Source organism: Rhinoderma darwinii, assembly GCF_050947455.1.
Source record: "Rhinoderma darwinii isolate aRhiDar2 chromosome 10 unlocalized genomic scaffold, aRhiDar2.hap1 SUPER_10_unloc_11, whole genome shotgun sequence".
NCBI classification, from domain to species: Eukaryota; Metazoa; Chordata; class Amphibia; order Anura; family Rhinodermatidae; genus Rhinoderma; species Rhinoderma darwinii.
Genome location: NW_027461831.1, coordinates 751,270 through 766,113, shown reverse-complemented (window position 1 = coordinate 766,113; position 14,844 = coordinate 751,270).

The following is a 14,844-nucleotide window of genomic DNA, read 5'->3' as shown; positions in this document are numbered from 1 at the left end:
TCGTCACATGTTGTACTTTATTTTAGTGGTAAAAGTAGACTGATACGATTTGCGGAAATTAATTACAAAATAGAAAAATGGAAGAAATTTTGTAAAAATTACCATTTTCCCCTATTTTTAACTGCAATATGTCACATATGTACACACATACTGTACAATTTTTTTAATTAAATATATATTTCTATCTCTTTACTCCATTTTGGCAGCACTTTTGAAAAAATAAAATAAATTTTCAGCAATTTAGAGGACTTACAAATTGAATAATAATTTTATAAATTTTGAAGTACATTTTGTTTTCCGGCACCAAGCCAGGTTTTCAGAGGCTCATAGGTGTCAGAATGGTGGAAACCCCCACAAATGACCCCATTTAGAAAACTAGACCCCTTAAGGTATTTACCTAAGGGTATAGTAAGTATTTTGACCCCACAGTTTTTTGCTAAATTTAATACATAGCAGGTGAAAAAAAAAAATTTCACTTTTTTTCATAAAAGTATTAGTTTGAAGACCAATTTCTTTGTAAAGCGACCATGAGAATGAAGAAACACACCACAAAATCTATCACCCTCTTTCTCCTGTTTTCAAAAATGCCCCCATTGTGACCCTAATGCGCTGCCTGGACACACGGCAGGACCCAAAATGAAGGGAGCACCCGGAGGCTTTCAGGACTCATATTTTGCTTGAAAATGTTTTAGGCCCCACTGTACATTTGGAGAGGCTTTGAGCTGCCAGAACGATAGAAACTCCCCATAAACGACCCCATTTAGAAAACTAGACCCCATAAGGTATTTATTTAGGGGTATAGTAATTATTTTGACCCCACAGTTCTTTGCTAAATTTAATGCATATCAGGTGAAAAAAATAATAATTTCACTTTTTTCATAAAAGTATTTGTTTGAAGACCGATTTCTTTGTAAAGCGACCATGAAAATGAAGAAACACACCCCAAAATCTATCACCCTCTTTCTCCTGTTTTCAAAAATACCCACATTGTGGCCCTAATGCGTTGTTTGGACACACGGCAGGGCCCCAAAGGAAGGGAACACCCGGAGGCTTTCAGGACTCATATTTTGCTTGAAAATGTTTTAGGCCCCAATGTACATTTGGAGAGGCTTTGAGCTGCCAGAATGATAGAAACTCCCCATAAACGACCCCATTTCGAAAACTAGACCCCTTAAGGTATTTATCTAGGGGTATAGTTAGCATTTTGACCACACAGGTTTTTCACTAAATATATTAAAATTAGTCTGTAAGAATTAAAATGTACTTTTTTTCTGAAACAACATAGAAATTTTTATTATTTACAAGGAATAACGAAGAAAATGCACCCCAACATTTGTAAAGCAATGTCTCCCGATTACGACAATACCCCATATGTGGTAATAAACTGCTGTTTGGACCCACAGCAGGGCTCAGAAGGGAAGGAGCGCCATTTGGATTTATGATTTTGCTGGAATGGTTTTCGGTGCCATGTCGCATTTGCAATGCACTGGAGGGACCAAAACAGTGGAAACCCACCAAAAGTGACCCCATTTTGGAAAAACCTTCAAGGAATTTTTCTAGTGGTATAGTGAGCATTTAGACCCCACGGGTCTTTTGCAGAGTTTATTAGAATTAGGGCGCGAAAATTAATATCAAAATTTTTTCCACTAAAATGTTGCATTTTCTCATTTTCACAAGGGATAAAGGAGGAAAAAAACAACCATTTTTTTATAAAGCAATTTCTCCCGAGTACGGAAATACCCCACATGTGGTCATACGTTTTTTCATTAGAAATGAATTAACCCTTTCAGGACTGATCCATTTTTTGCTTTCATATTTTAGATTTTCACTCCCCGCTTTCCAAGAGCCATAACTTTTTTATTTTTCCATCAATAGAGTGGTGTGAAGGCTTATTTGTTGCGGGACAATCTGTAGTTTTCATTGGTACCATTTTGGGGTACATGCGATTTTTTTTGATCACTTTTTATTCAATTTTTTTGCAATCCTGAGCAAAAAACAGGAATTCTGACACCAATGACATTTTTAATTTATTCTGCGGGTTGGTACGATTACGGCGATACCATATGTATATAGGTTTGGTCCTTTTTTTTAGCGTTTGCGCAATAAAATGACTTATTTATAAAAAAAAAAAATTCTGTGTCACCATATTCTGAGAGCCATAATTTTTTAATTTTTTAGTCAAAAAAGCTGTGTAAGGGCTTGTTTTTTGCGGGACGGATAGAAGTTTTTATTGGTACTATTTTCGGGTACATGCGACTTTTTGATCACTTTTTATTCTTTATTTAGGGAGCGGTGGTGACCCAAAAAATTGCGATTCTGTCGTAGTTTTTTATTGATTTTTTTTGGGGTGTTCATCGTGCGGGAAAAATAACATTATAGTTTTATAGTTGGGTTCGTTACGAACGCGGTGATACCAGATATGTGTACTTTTTTAACGTGTTCATTTTTTTTCTATAATAAAAGTCTTATTATAGGAAAAAAAGCATTTAGTGTTTATATCACTTCTAACTTTTATTTTTACACTTTTTTTAAAACATTTTTATTACTTTTTTTTACTTTTTTTACTTGTCCCACTAGGGGACACTTAGTCTTGCAGCTTTGATCGCTGCTAGAGTACATTACACTACACACGTAGTGTAATGTACTCTAACTGTCATTGTGACGTGACTGTCACACTGACAGGAAGCAGAGGAGGAATGGCCGGAGGCTGTTCCTCCGAGGCTTCCATGCATGGCAACCCGGAGGTCATTATCTGACCTCCGATTGCCGTGACAAGCATCGGTAGCCCCCACGATCACTTCGTGGGGGCTGCTGATGTGCTTCAAACCACTTAAATGCGGCGACGGCAATCCGTCGCCGCACTTAAGGGGTTAACTGCCGAAATCAGCGGCGATGGTCCGCTGTCCGGCAAGACTGATGTCTCAGCTGTCGGGGACAACTGTCAGCGCGGGTCTGTCACTCTGGGTTTACACAGAGTGACAGTTTGAAATGCGGACGAAAATGTACGTCATGGTGCGGGAACTAGCAGCCGACCATGACGTACATTTTCGTCCTTGGTCGTTAAGGGGTTAAGGAAATAAATGTTATTTTGTTGATTGTTTCAGTGAATTTTTTTGTTCATCCTGTTTTGATTATTTTGATTATTTTATTCTGTTGTAGATATCACAGCGCGAGGTTCTAGGAGGATCTTGTCTAGATGACGGTGAAACACATAGGTAGAGCGCCAGGGACTGCAGGGAAGTGCAACCCGGTCTTTCTTTCCGTGAATTGACACAGAGTGTGATTTGCTAATTTATTGGCGACTTTTCACTATTATGGAGTTCAACGGATCGGGATTCTTCTCCATCTTCTTGGCCTTTTGGTGTGCGGCCTGGCTCTCTGCTAGCTACACCCTGACTGTTATCAACAGCCATGCCCCCCCACTGATGTACATCATCCCCTCAGTTCTGTAGATTATCAGACTGCTGATTATTAAGATGAAACAATTCTGACAATTTTTCCATATTATTTAACATTGAGCGTTTTCTTTTTTGTTTTGCAGTGAAATGGGAAATTTCTTTGCAGAAAATATCCTGTTTAGAATGGGATTCATAGGAATGGCCATTGCCTGTAAGTAACAATCACGGAAGTGATTATAATAGTCTCTTCATGCAGCAGTAATCAGATTTTTCTAAAAAATAAATAACGTTTTGTTCATTTCAATTGATAATAATTGTCCGGATCAGACGATGCAGATAAATGTTCTCGTCCATTATTGTAGGTTTCTTTTTGGGTTTAGCGCTTGGTCCGCGCGTCATAGATGTTATTAGGTTGTTTTACACGTTTTGCACGGTACAGGATTTATTTGGCTTATTTTCTCTTTTTCAGCTCTGGGCCTGACGTTTCTACATTATAAGTTCATTATGTTCCATGCTGAAGCCTTTCGGGATCGTCAGACCTTGGTTTAAAAGATCCTCATGGCAATTGGATGGTCATCATGCGTCGGGACAGCCGTGATGGCTACATTTTCGGTAAGTTAAAAAATGTTTTACATTGATGGGGTTGTCCCATCTTCACTAAATAGGGACCCGCTGGCAATCAGCTGAACCCCTGGTGATCATGATCAGCGGTTATCACCGGGTGGCCACATCATAAAGTGGTATTACATGGCTTATTCCAATGAATGGACGACCATGTAATAGATGTGTCTAATAGAAAGGAGTCACAAACAAGAGACCAACCTCTATATCCATTATGTCTCTGTGGTTATTATATCAGAACACGTTATTTAGGATTTATTGGGAAGTTCTGAGGGTAAATTAGTGATTAGTTCCATAAGATCTGCTGTAACCTCTGTCTGCTTGTTTTCTAGACCTACCGTTATCCAATGACTCACCGGATTTGCGCTTTCATTGCATTCGGGTTTGCCAGCCTTTACAACCTTTGGCAGTCCATACTCGTCTACAAAGTGTCCGAAAGCCGAAGAGTCATCAGCCATTTCAGACTGGCGTCCTGTATAATGGCCGTGACCTTAGTGGTTTTCTGTATCCTTTCTTAAATAATATTTGAATGGAATCCAATTGTCCTTGTCTTTAGGTTCACATGTAGGAAACATCAGATCCTGAGGTGATCATTTCCCTTCATTTTCTGATCTTGCCCGTCAGATGGCGACATGCTGGTGTAACACAGCGCCATCTGGTAACATTGTTCAGGTTCTTGCAGGAACATACTGAATAAGAAAGCAAGCGGTACTGTTCTTGCTATATATGTATTATATTAACATTTATCTCACATAAATATGTAGTAAATTCTATAAGACACTTATTAAACGTTATTTTCCTATATAATAAATTACCAGTCATTGGAAGTAGGGTATCCGTATACACCCACCTGTGCGCTGGAGATCAATGTGTAAAGCTATGTACATATTTTATTTGCACCCCTAGAAGCCGTTCTATAGGAAAACAATTGGACCTATAATCTTTGTGCTTATTCTAGGCACCATGGTGATCGTGACGCCCGCAATGTAATGGATATGGTGTCACATGACAATGGGTCAGGTCCATTTTGGCATCGCCGTCAGTCACATGGAGTATACAATAAACATGAATGCAGCAAAACCTCGGCCCGGGTGGAAAGTTCTTGTTTTGTGCAATTTTTAATGTATTAATTTTGATATTTTTTCACAGATCAGTAAAATGACAACAAAGATCATGGAGTGGTCGATGTTGGTCCTCATTCTGGTGAATGTATTGAGCTACTATCAGAATATGCAGGTAAGTAGACATCACTTTCTTTGTCCCCTTAAACATCTTATATGTATATAACAGATATTTATCTCATCAATGTTTAACCTTTTGGGATTTGGGTTTGGCTGGCGCTGCCCTTTTGGTGCTCTCCACATAGGTATAGTACTTTAAGCTCTGTTTTCTTTGCAGATTCTGGGAGGTCCACCAGCATGGACTTCAAGGCCAGGGAAAGATCCTGGTTGACCAAACTAGACTTGGTCTTTAAAGATGATCCCACAGTGGGAGATCCCGACACCCGGGGTAATATAGCTGCTATCAAAAATAATCTCAGGTCACTGGTTCACAAGCGGACTAAAACATGGTGGAATAAGGCCTTTTTGGAGAAGTATCTACAGAGAGGTCTTATACCCAGAGGACTCAGGATTCAGGTATTCCCGACCCTCAACAGTTTGGACGAATGCTTTGTCTCCCGGTGGGAGGACACTTGCAGGACATCATCCCAAACATTTATGGAACTGTTGATTGGTCTGGATAAGCAGACACTTGAGATGCTTAATGCTGAGATCGAAAAAACACAGACTGAACTCAAGACCAAGTTGAGTGATGAGGAGTGGATCAATACATTCCAACAACTTGACCTGGAGACGGACAAATGGGAGAAGAATATTCAAGACATCAAAAGTCGGAAATTCCAACGAGACCTAAACGACAAATTGACAAACCGTATGTACAGGTGGCAATATCCCAAACAATTCCGTATGGATGGGAGAAGATCTCCCTCCGTGTCATCAGCGAGCTCAATGTCAGAGCCTGAAGAGAATGCGCAGAGAGGCAGGACACGGAGTGGTATAGATTATAGGAGACCAAACACGTTTAGACAGAAGACTCGGCATGGAGGTTGGGGTAGCGAACAACGGATGCAGACATATAACTATGATCCATCCAATAGACAAAGAGGAGAAGGCTGGCGTATTCCAACGGCCACCCAACTGCCTGAGAATCCGAGAATGCAGGTAATTAATCTGTCTACCCATCAGTTGTCCCCTGTAGATATTGGGGTACTGTCCAAGGGGTTGACTTTTGCACCTTCTTCTCACTTTGACACCTTTACAGCTATAAAGGACTTACACCTATTTGCCAGAGGATTGATCTTCAAAAGATGGTTCCATAGGAAGGAAGATGAGATCTTTGACACACCGGAAGAAAGAGAGGCTTTACAGTCCTTACAACAGCTACTTAAAGAACAACAAAATCCTGAGACAGGTATGATCCCCCAAAATATAAGAAAACGATCTTCCAAATTTCCTCCACTCACTATATGCCCACCGATCGATTTATTTGTTAAACTGGTAGCTCGCGACTTCGAGAGAATTTCCACGGGTATTAAGCATGACAATCTAACCTGTGCTGAACGGAGGAGTCTAAAGAGACTAAAAATTCTCGAGGATACTGTAATTAAACCCGCAGATAAGGGGGGCAATATAGTGATGTGGCCAAGGGCTTTGTATGAACGGGAAGCATATCGACAACTGAGAAACACGACCTGCTACAAAAAGTTGACCTTTAACCCTCTCTCTTCTTTCAGTGGTCTGCTTGATGATATATTAGAAGAAGCTCTAAATGAGGGTACTATCTCTGCGGCCCTCACTGAATGTCTCATGGTACAGGATCCCACAGTAGCATGCTTATACTTATTACCCAAGATACATAAAGACCCCAAATCACCACCAGGGCGCCCCATTATATCTGGAAGAGGCAACTTAAGCGACAACATAAGTAAGTATATTGATGCTATACTGAAACCCATGGTCGAGACCCTACCATCATATCTCAGAGATTCCTCAGATCTCCTTAAAAGACTGGAAGGGATCCAATTAGAACCCAACATGTTGCTAGCTACGTGTGACGTAGAATCCCTATATACCAACATCCGACATCAGGATGGTCTCCAGGCAGTGTCATACTTTCTGGGGATGACTGACAGCAACCCATCCATGTCCCAGTTTATTCTCACCCTTCTAGAATTTGTGCTCACGCACAACTTCTTTACTTTTAACGGATCCTTCTACCTACAGCTCCAGGGTACGGCAATGGGGGCAGCCTGCGCACCTTCATATGCCAATTTGTTCCTGGGGCTGTGGGAGAGGGATCTGTTTCTATCCGACCGGATATCATCAATGGACAAGGTGGTCCTTTGGACCCGGTTCATTGATGATATCTTTATCATTTGGCATGGCACGAGTGATGAATTTGCTCTTTTCATGACAAATCTCAACATCAATGATCTCAATATTCACCTGACTTGGAAAACTAGTGAAGTAGCTATTGATTTTTTGGACGTACTTGTCAGACGTGATAATGACGGTTATATCAGGACAGATATACATAGAAAGGATACGTCAGTCAATTCATATTTACATGCCTCATCTTCGCACCCGAGTCATTTGATCCGTGCCATCCCCATCGGTCAGTTTTTGAGGATTAAAAGGCTATGTTCATCTAACGATGACTTTGAGATACAGGCAAAGAACCTTAAACAACGCTTTCTTGACAGGGGATACAACAGAAGATGTATTAACAGGGCATATGAGAGGGCAAGGCGTTCAACACGGATCCAACTCCTTCTCCCTACCACCAAGAGAAATGTGGATTCGACAATCAGGTATGTCACTACCTACCATGACAGGTGGGGGCAGATGAGGAAATGTCTGGCCAAACACTGGTCAATATTACAAACCGATATTACCTTATCAAAGATTCTCCCTGCAAAACCTGCAGTAGCATCGAGAAGAGCAAGGAATCTTCCCGATACCCTTGTCCACAGTTACCACCAACCCCAAAGTATAAAACCAATCTTTGGAGCGTCCAAACCAAAATGGGGCTGTCGCCCCTGCGGAAGATGTATAGCCTGCCCAAATGTGGCTAACAGCGATGAATTTGTGGATTCGACTGGCAAGATGACATACAAAATCACTTGGCCAATCAACTGTGGTACCAAGGGAGTGGTCTACTACGCATGGTGTCCATGCCCAAAGATCTATATTGGTCTCACTAGTAGAGAACTCAAGATTAGAACAAGGGAACACGTGAATAGCATAGAGGCAGCGAGGGGCACTGCCCCAGAAAACATTGAATCATTAAAAACCCTCCCGAGGCATTTCTTTAAGTACCATGGATGTGAATCCAGAGCCCTCAAAGTCAAAGGCATTGATTGTGTAAGAACTGACCTGAGAGGTGGTTCAATAATGAAAAAACTGTCAAAATTGGAATCCAGATGGATCTGGAAACTAAAGACAGTACAACCAAATGGTTTGAACGAAAATTTGGGATTTGCAGCATTTTTATAGAGGTGTCGGGATCTTCCATGGTGTCAGTTTTAATTGTCTAGCAACGATCAAGTTACTGTCGTTTCTAACTTTTATTTTTCTAACTTTTATTTTTAATGTTACAGATGATCGTTTATGAACTTGCTGTGATCTAACATTTAATGACTTCCTGAGACCATAACAACTCCCTCATTCGATCTCTAAACAGTTTATTTTAGGGGATTTACTCAACTATCTTACAACAATGGATATGCAGAAGACCTGGGGATACAATATTAATATGTATGGATATTTTGATATGCATTTTTTAGTGCAATTTTGCACAATTGGATGTAAACATTTTCCTTACCCGCAGGGATTAGTTGAGTGTGTTCCTCACACTATTTTATCATATTATTCAAATATATATAAAAAATTTCTCACTCTATCATTACTTCTATATCACACACATACACATACACATTCTTCACTCACTTTATTTTATTTTTTCCATTCTTGCACGCACACACACATATATCTTATATATACATATATTTTTTTTTTTGACACACCTATCCACATATTCTGATTTGGTAGTTTAATCATATATTTACTTATTATATCTAGTCACTGTCACTTATCCAGTAGCACATGCACTTTCATGTCACTTTTATCATTGGTGCATTTAATAGTGCCATCACCATTACGTATTATACACCTCTTCACCATTCTTTGAGCGTATTTGTATGATCATCAGATCCGAATTAATGTCTGTTCTATAAATATATATACACAATATACATTTGATGATTTCTTATATTGGAGCTTGTTATACACACCTGTCCCTCATCATCACAACATCACCACACCACTACACTCCAACCACTATCAAAGCTCTTTTTATTGTGGGCATGTCTTTTTATTTAAATCTGTATTAAAATTATTATATCTACATATGTCGTTAATTTTTAAATTTCTAATGTATTGAGTGTACATATTATATTGTATTTGAACTTTGGCACTTTTGTATATGTGAATGTGTGGATGTATGTGTGTGTGTGTGTATGTATATATATATATATATATATATATATATATATATATATGTATATGTGTATGTATATGTTTTTATGTATATGTTTGGTTATGTGCTCACATGCCTCGTATAACAATTTATACTTGTATATTCTTATTCAAACCGTACTACAACACTGTAATTATCTGAATTCACTTGATTGCATCTGTCTATGTCTGTTTTGAGAAAACACACGGAAATCTCTTTGGATATGGCACACACGCACACATGCAACATAATTCATATCATCCAATTTATATCATTTTATTTATACTATGAAATTGCGGTAGGGAAAGTAATAGGGACAGTCAAACAAAGAATTAATTGTGACCAATTTAATATTAATATTCATATTTATTTCATTATGACCTTTATTCTTTTATTTTAATTTATTTTATTATATTTTTTCCATCTCCATCTTTATCATATATGTTTTGTTATATTTATATATATATTTCTATATATAATATATTTGATTTCATTTATTCATCTATTTATTTATTATTTTTTTATTTATTCATATTCATTTTCTCCTTTGTGCTATGTGTACCTTGGTCAAATTCATCCAAATACCCTATCATTGATTTTGGCACTTGTGCAATCTGTGCACAAGTGTAATCTAACACATTATATACATATATACAAATTTTTCTTATGATTCGTGTCGCTCCGTCTTCTGCCCAGTGCGCATGCGCGGCCTGTCAGTCTGGGTCTTCGCTGCCTCGGCCGGAGCATCTTGGAGGCGTGGCTCCCGTCTTCCGGGGTCTGAGTTCGTGCCTGGGATGTTGACACGCTGGAACTTTTGTCTGGCTGTCTTTGTCCCTGGCCGGACCAGGCTGCGGGACGCGTGACCCTCGTCTGTGTTCCGGTTCCGGCGGCTGACACACCGGACTGTCGGGCCGCGATACCTTAGTTGTTAATACTGATTTTTAGCAGCCTCAGCTGCCCCCCTTATGTTTTATTGGTCTTGGGTTGCTTAAATGATGCCTCCTTACTTTCTGACACCACCCCCAGACGAAGGCTCGAGGGCCGAAACGCGCGTCGGGGTTGATGCCAGACAGTATTGATTGTGACATGGGTAAGACGTCCTTCTTTATCTTAGAGTCTTTCATTAATTTGGTGTGTTGCTGCTTTCATGCATGCATACACCCGTTGATGCCTATATACATGTGAGTAATACTGTTGCTGCACTCAAACTCCTGCATCCGACTGTGACTAATATTCACCGCTTGGTGTGGTTTTCACCTGTTTACTGGATGCAGGACTGTGTGCACACTTTCTCTATACTCACACTCATGCATCTATTTACTCGTGTAATAGGAACTGTCAATTTTCCCATTTGTCACTTTGTTATCTAATGTATTATCACTTTAACATTGCATATTTCACTGTCCGGTATCCTTTCATACTGTGGCTATCATCTTTAACTTTTAAAAGTTTTTTGTTTATTGTTCTAATAAAACTTGTTATTTTTAATCTAACCTTGGTGTGTCGGACTCCGTTTTTAGGTTTATAATGTATTGAGCTACTATCAGAATATGCAGGTAAGTAGACGTCACCTCATTATCACCTCGTATACCGGACCTCGTAATAACATTATTATTCATCTCTACAATCATGGGGTTTATAATGTGGATATGTGTTTCTTTTCTTAGAGTTTATCTATAACAATTACCTGGAAAAGCTTCACCATCTCCAAGAGGGAGAAGAACCAGGACTCTGGAGTATAAAGAGGACCATCGTGGATGGTGACGTGAGACGGCGCAGGGGCACAGCAGTGAGGGCATTGCATGGCCCAACCCCCTATCAGAGGACAAGAGCTGGAGAAGAAGTCGTCCGGTCTCAGCCAGGGCTGCGGTCTCCTGCACAACTGTGTCATTATTGAATGTACCGTCCAGTTCTGGCCCGCAGCTGGAGGGTCCGAGCAGGGATGTGGCACATGCTGTTGGTGCCAAGGGGGATCGATTTGATGTTAATCACGCTTCTGCCTTGTCCCTTTTTTCTCTTTCAGGTTTTTGCAAAGGAATCGTCAAGGAGCGGGAGGAAACACAGATCTGGCGGTGGGCGCAGGCACGGTCGGCGGAGATCGCCCTCGTCATCTTCTGAGCGACAACCCTCCTCTTCTTCTTATCAATATCTACATCATCTTCCCCGCCGAGGACGCAGAGCCGTGCTGATGTCACAGAGAAATGACGAGGGGTTATAAATATTCCCCTGACAGCTGCCCGGTCTTTCTTTCCATGAATTGACACAGTGCGATTTGCTAATTTATTGGCGACTTCTCACTTTATGGAGACCAATGGATTGGGATTCTTCTCCAACTTCTTGGCCTTTTGGTGTGTGGCCTGGCTCTCTGCTAGCTACACCCTGACCTCACATCAACAACCATGCCCCCCCACTGATGTACATCATCCCCTCAGTCCTATAGATTATCTGACTGCTGATTATTAAGATGAAACAATTCTGACAATTTTTCCATATTATTTAACATTGAGTGTTTTCTGTTTTGTTTTGCAGTGAAATGGGAAATTTCTTTGCAGAAAATATCCTGTTTAGAATGGGATTCATAGGAATGGCCATTGCCTGTAAGTAACAATCACGGAAGTGATTATAATAGTCTCTTCATGCAGCAGTAATCAGATTTTTCTAAAAAATAAATAAAGTTTTGTTCATTTCAATTGATAATAATTGTCCGGATCAGACGATGCAGATAAATGTTCTCGTCCATTATTGTAGGTTTCTTTTTGGGTTTAGCGCTTGGTCCGCGCGTCATAGATGTTATTAGGTTGTTTTACACGTTTTGCACGGTACAGGATTTATTTGGCTTATTTTCTCTTTTTCAGCTCTGGGCCTGACGTTTCTACATTATAAGTTCATTATGTTCCATGCTGAAGCCTTTGGGGATCGTCAGACCTTGGTTTAAAAGATCCTCATGGCAATTGGATGGTTATCATGCGTCGGGACAGCCGTGATGGCTACATTTTCGGTAAGTTAATAAATGTTTTACATTGATGGGGTTGTCCCATCTTCACTAAATAGCGACCCGCTGGCAATCAGCTGAACCCCTGGTGATCATTATCAGTGGTTATCACCGGGTGGCCACATCATAAAGTGGTATTACATGGCTTATTCCAATGAATGGACGACCATGTAATAGATGTGTCTAATAGAAAGGAGTCACAAGCAAGAGACCAACCTCTATATCCATTATGTCTCTGTGGTTATTATATCAGAACACGTTATTTAGGATTTATTGGGAAGTTCTGAGGGAAAATTAGTGATTAGTTCCATAAGATTTGCTCGGACCTCTGTCTGCTTGTTTTCTAGACCTACTGTTATCCAATGACTCACCGGATTTCCGCTTTCATTGCATTCGGGTTTGGCAGCCTTTACAACCTTTGGCAGTCCATACTCCTCTACAAAGTGCCCGAAAGCCGAAGAGTCATCAGCCATTTCAGACTGGCGTCCTGCATAATGGCCATGACCTTAGTCGTTTTCTGTATCCTTTCTTAAATAATATTTGAATGGAATCCAATTGTCCTTGTCTTTAGGTTCACATGTAGGAAACATCAGATCCTGAGGTGATCATTTCCCTTCATTTTCTGATCTTGTCCGTCAGATGGCGAAATGCTGGTGTAACACAGCGCCATCTGGTAACATTGTTCAGCTTCTTGCAGGAACATACTGAATAGAAAGCAAGCGGTACTGTCCTTGCTATATATGTATTATATTAACATTTATCTCACATAAATATGTAGTAAATTCTATAAGACACTTATTAAACGTTATTTTCCTATATAATAAATTACCAGTCATTGGAAGTAGGGTATCCGTATACACCCACCTGTGCGCTGGAGATCAATGTGTAAAGCTATGTACAGATTTTATTTGCACCCCTAGAAGCCGTTCTATAGGAAAACAATTGGACCTATAATCTTTGTGCTTATTCTCAGCACCATGGTGATCGTGACGCCCGCAATGTAATGGATATGGTGTCACATGACAATGGGTCAGGTCCATTTTGGCATCGCCGTCAGTCACATGGAGTATGCAATAAACATGAATGCAGCAAAACCTCGCCCCGGGTGGAAAGTTCTTGTTTTGTGCAATTTTTAATGTATTAATTTTGATATTTTTTCACAGATCAGTGAAATGACAGCAAAGATCATGGAGTGGTCGACGTTGGTCCTCATGCTGGTGAATGTATTGAGGTACTATCAGAATATGCAGGTCAGTAGACGTCACCTCATTATCACTTCGTATACCAGACCTCGTAATAACATTATTATTCATCTCTACAATCATGGGGTTTATAATGTGGATATGTGTTTATTTTCTTAGAGTTTATCTATAACAATTACCCGGAAAAGCTTCACCATCTCCAAGAGGGAGAAGAACCAGGACTCTGGAGTATAATGAGGATCATCGTGGACGGTGACATGACACGCTTTCATCAGACCGCACACCCAGATGCCTGTCCGTTTTAAAGAAACACTATGGGCCGGTCACTAACGGGTTAAAAGGGGATCCCCCCCCCCATAAATGTAAGGAAATAACCACTCCACTACCCACCCTCTGCCCCCTTGGACCTTGCCCAGACAATGATGACTACTACCACTGGGTTTAGCTGTTATGGTCACTACTGTCTCCATGATCATCTAATAATGTTTTAGAAATATTAGAAGATTTGTCCATATAGTTACAGGTTTACTTTCTCTTATTTCCAGTTTTATACAATGATGTGGAATGGCGCGCCACAGCCAAGCAGTTATCACATCCCAAACTGCAGAAGATCTGGAGATGGCGACCAAGTGCCAAGACATCCACCATCTCCGACCTTTCTCCCAAATATCATCTTACATCAGGGAGGACGAACTACAAGAACCGTTTATAAACAGTGGACACTAGAGATGAGGTGGAATGGCACGTCACAGCCGAGCAGGAACTTCTCTAGGAACATCCTAAACTGATGAACTCCAGAGATTGCGACCAAGTGCCAAGACGGCCATCAGCTCCAACCTTTCTCAAAAAAAAATCTTACAAACGGGGAGAAAGAACTGCAAGAACTGTTTATGACCAGTGGACTCTACAGCGAGGTGGAATGGCACGTCACAGCCGAGCAGGAACATCTCAAACTGCAGAGGCTCCAGAAATACAACCAAGTGCCGAGACATCCACCACCTCCAACCTTTCTCCCCAATATCATCTTACCACAAGGAGAGAGAAGCAGCGGACT